This window comes from Mchenga conophoros, unplaced genomic scaffold (genome assembly GCF_057382185.1).
Source record: "Mchenga conophoros isolate Kocher_MC1m ecotype Shallow Benthic unplaced genomic scaffold, M_conophoros_male_GT1.1 unmapped_scaffold_10, whole genome shotgun sequence".
NCBI lineage: Eukaryota > Metazoa > Chordata > Actinopteri > Cichliformes > Cichlidae > Mchenga > Mchenga conophoros.
Window position 1 is genome coordinate 927,541 of NW_028182337.1, and position 5,006 is coordinate 932,546.

The following is a 5,006-nucleotide window of genomic DNA, read 5'->3' on the forward strand; positions in this document are numbered from 1 at the left end:
TCCTGCAGTTAACCCTGTACCACATATCTAGCACGGACCTTGACCTCCAGCAGGCCCCGGGGACCCACATTACCCCCCCCCCCCTTCCCCCTGCAGTTACCCTGTACCACATGTCTAGCATGGACCTTGACTTCCAGCAGGCCCCGTGGACCCACATTACCCCCCCCCTGCAGTTACCCTGTGCCACATATCTAGCATGGACCTGGACCTCCAGCAGGCCCTGGGGACCCACATACTCCCCTGCTCTACTCCCCCACTAGCTTTCCTTTCTTGCAGTTACGCTCCAGCGCATATCCAGCATGGACCTTGACCTCCAGCAGGCCCCGTGAACCCACATTACCCCCCCCCCCGCAGTTAACCCTGTACCACGTATCTAGCACGGACCTTGACCTCCAGCAGGCCCCGGGGACCAACATACTCCTCTGCTCTACTCCCCCACTAGCTTTCCTTCTCCCGCAGTTACCCTCCACCACAAATCCAGCATGGCCCTTGCCCTCCAGCAGGCCCCGAGGACCCACATACTCCTCCGCTCTAATCCCCCATGAGCGTTCCTTCTCCTGCAGTTACCCTCCACTGCATATCCAGCATGGCCCTTGACCTCCAGCATGCCCCGGGGACGCACATCCTCCCCTGCTCTAGTCCCCCACTAGCTTACCTTTCTTGTAGTTACGCTCCAGCGCATATCCAGCATGGACCTTGACCTCCAGCAGGCCCCGTGGACCCACACTTAAGCCCCCTCCCACTGACAAAGCAAAACACCACTGGCAAAATCCTCGTGCCCCTGGTACTCCAGAATGTAAATTCAAACATGCCCCTGGTACACTGCGCAGAAACACTTTGCCACACACACGCACGCACTGCTTGTGCCTATGGTACGACAACTTTTCTCGTACCTATGGTACGACAACTTTTCTCGTGCCTATGGTACGACAACTTTTCTCGTGCCTATGGTACAACAACTTTTCGCCGTGCCCCTGGTACACCGCTCAGTAGCACTTTGCCACACAAACTCTCCTCGTGCCTATGGTACGACAACTTTTCTCGTGCCTATGGTACAACAACTTTCCTCCGTGCCCCTGGTACGACAGCTTTTCTCGTGCCTATGGTACAACAACTTTTCTCGTGCCTATGGTACAACAACTTTCCTCCGTGCCCCTGGTACGACAGCTTTTCTCGTGCCTATGGTACAACAACTTTTCTCGTGCCTATGGTACAACAACCTTTCGCCGTGCCCCTGGTACACCGCTCAGTAGCACTTTGCCACACAAACTCTCCTCGTGCCTATGGTACGACAACTTTTCTCGTGCCTATGGTACAACAACTTTCCTCCGTGCCCCTGGTACGACAGCTTTTCTCGTGCCTATGGTACAACAACTTTTCTCGTGCCTATGGTACAACAACTTTCCTCCGTGCCCCTGGTACGACAGCTTTTCTCGTGCCTATGGTACAACAACTTTTCTCGTGCCTATGGTACAACAACCTTTCGCCGTGCCCCTGGTACACCGCTCAGTAGCACTTTGCCACACAAACTCTCCTCGTGCCTATGGTACGACAACTTTTCTCGTGCCTATGGTACAACAACTTTCCTCCGTGCCCCTGGTACGACAGCTTTTCTCGTGCCTATGGTACAACAACTTTTCTCGTGCCTATGGTACAACAACTTTTCGCCGTGCCCCTGGTACACCGCTCAGTAGCACTTTGCCACACACACACTCCTCGTACCTATGGTACGACAACTTTTCTCGTGCCTATGGTACGACAACTTTTCTCGTGCCTATGGTACAACAACCTTTCCCCGTGCCCCTGGTACACTGCGCAGAAACTCTTTGCCACACACACACACCACTCGTGCCTATGGTACGACAACAGGCCCCGGGGACCTACATCGCACCTTGCTCTTGCCTCCCTTACAGCTGAAAAAGGTCCATGCCTGTGCCCTGGCCCTGCTGAAATTCCCTCTCCATTTAGCCGAGGCAGTGAGTCGGCCTCCTGTCTCCCTTTACGGTCGAAAAAGATGTGCTCCTGGGCGCGCTGGCCCTGCTGCTACTCACATCGGGCATGGACCTGGACCTCCAGCAGGCCCCGGGGACCTACATCGCACATTGCTCTTCCCTCCCTTACAGCTGAAAAAGGTCCATGCTTGTGCCCTGGCCCTTCTGAAATTCCCTCTCCATTTAGCCGAGGCAGAGAGTCGGCCTCCTGTCTCCTTTACGGTCGAAAAAGATGTGCTCCTGGGCGCGCTGGCCCTGCTGCTACTCACATCGGGCATGGACCTGGACCTCCAGCAGGCCCCGGGGACCTACATCGCACATTGCTCTTCCCTCCCTTACAGCTGAAAAAGGTCCATGCTTGTGCCCTGGCCCTTCTGAAATTCCCTCTCCATTTAGCCGAGGCAGAGAGTCGGCCTCCTGTCTCCTTTACGGTCGAAAAAGATGTGCTCCTGGGCGCGCTGGCCCTGCTGCTACTCACATCGGGCATGGACCTGGACCTCCAGCAGGCCCCGGGGACCTACATCACACCTTGCTCTTGCCTCCCTTACAGCTGAAAAAGGTCCATGCCTGTGCCCTGGCCCTGCTGAAATTCCCTCTCCATTTAGCCGAGGCAGTGAGTCGGCCTCCTGTCTCCCTTTACGGTCGAAAAAGATGTGCTCCTTGGCGCGCTGGCCCTGCTGCTACTCACATCGGGCATGGACCTGGACCTCCAGCAGGCCCCGGGGACCTACATCACACCTTGCTCTTGCCTCCCTTACAGCTGAAAAGGTCCATGCTTGTGCCCTGGCCCTTCTGAAATTCCCTCTCCATTTAGCCGAGGCAGTGAGTCGGCCTCCTGTCTCCCTTTACGGTCGAAAAAGATGTGCTCCTGGGCGCGCTGGCCCTGCTGCTACTCACATCGGGCATGGACCTGGACCTCCAGCAGGCCCCGGGGACCTACATCACACCTTGCTCTTGCCTCCCTTACAGCTGAAAAGGTCCATGCTTTTGCCCTGGCCCTTCTGAAATTCCCTCTCCATTTAGCCGAGGCAGTGAGTCGGCCTCCTGTCTCCCTTTACGGTCGAAAAAGATGTGCTCCTGGACGCGCTGGCGCCGGCTGCTACTCACATCGGGCATGGACCTGGACCTCCAGTAGGCCCCGGGGACCTACATCACACCTTGCTCTTGCCTCCCTTACAGCTGAAAAGGTCCATGCTTTTGCCCTGGCCCTTCTGAAATTCCCTCTCCATTTAGCCGAGGCAGTGAGTCGGCCTCCTGTCTCCCTTTACGGTCGAAAAAGATGTGCTCCTGGACGCGCTGGCGCCGGCTGCTACTCACATCGGGCATGGACCTGGACCTCCAGTAGGCCCCGGGGACCTACATCACACCTTGCTCTTGCCTCCCTTACAGCTGAAAAGGTCCATGCTTGTGACCTGGCCCTTCTGAAATTCCCTCTCCATTTAGCCGAGGCAGTGAGTCGGCCTCCTGTCTCCCTTTACGGTCGAAAAAGATGTGCTCCTGGGCGCGCTGGCCCTGCTGCTACTCACATCGGGCATGGACCTGGACCTCCAGCAGGCCCCGGGGACCTACATCACACCTTGCTCTTGCCTCCCTTACAGCTGAAAAGGTCCATGCTTGTGCCCTGGCCCTTCTGAAATTCCCTCTCCATTTAGCCGAGGCAGTGAGTCGGCCTCCTGTCTCCCTTTACGGTCGAAAAAGATGTGCTCCTGGGCGCGCTGGCCCTGCTGCTACTCACATCGGGCATGGACCTGGACCTCCAGCAGGCCCCGGGGACGCACATCCTCCCCTGCTCTAGTCCCCCACTAGCTTACCTTTCTTGTAGTTACGCTCCAGCGCATATCCAGCATGGACCTTGACCTCCAGCAGGCCCCGGGGACGCACATCCTCCCCTGCTCTAATCCCCCACTAGCTTTCCTTCTCCTGCAGTTACCCTCCAGCGCATATCCAGCATGGACCTTGACCTCCAGCATGCCCCGTGGACCCACACTTAAGCCCCCTCCCACTGACAAAGCAAAACACCACTGGCAAAATCCTCGTGCCCCTGGTACTCCAGAATGTAAATTCAAACATGCCCCTGGTACACTGCGCAGAAACACTTTGCCACACACACGCACACACTGCTCGTGCCTATGCTACGATAACTTTTCTCGTGCCTATGGTACGACAACTTTTCTCCGTGCCCCTGGTACGCCGCTCAGAAACACTTTGCCACACACACACTCCTCGTGCCTATGGTACGACAACTTTTCTCCGTGCCCCTGGTACACCGCTCAGAAACACTAAGCCACACACACACACTCCTCGTGCCTATGGTACGACACATTTTCTCGTGCCCCTGGTACACCGCTCAGAAACACTTTGCCACACACACACACACTCCTCGTGCCTATGGTACGACAACTTTTCTCGTGCCCCTGGTACGACGACTTTTCTCCGTGCCCCTGGTACACTGCGCAGAAAAACCTTGCCACACACAGACACACACACACTGCTCGTGCCTATGGTACGACACATTTTCTTCGTGCCCCTGGTACACCGCTCAGAAACACTTTGCCACACACACACTCCTCGTGCCTATGGTAGGACAACTTTTCTCCGTGCCCCTGGTACACGGCCCACACTCGGCCACGCTTGCTTGTCCACACACTCCCCGCGCACTGCCCCTGGTACTCCAGCAGAGTAGACGCCCGCTGTTGTGGCTGTGGCGGGCCCACGTGCCGATGGTACTCCACGCCAGAGCGGGGAGAGATGGAGCGGCTGGGGCCCGACGCCCCGGGGCCAGCAGTCGACCGGCTGGTCGACAAAAGCTTGGATCGAGGGCTGACTTTCAATAGATCGCAGCGATTAGCTGCTCTGCTACGCACAAGACCCTGACCCAGAATCAGGTCGTTTACAAGTTATTTAGCACCAGGTTCTCCACAAACATGAGTGCGCGATTGGAGAGGGGCGACCGTCGTCGGGCCGTCCCCCAGCCCAGTCACGAATGGCTCTCCTTCACCGGCGGGCCGGCTATCC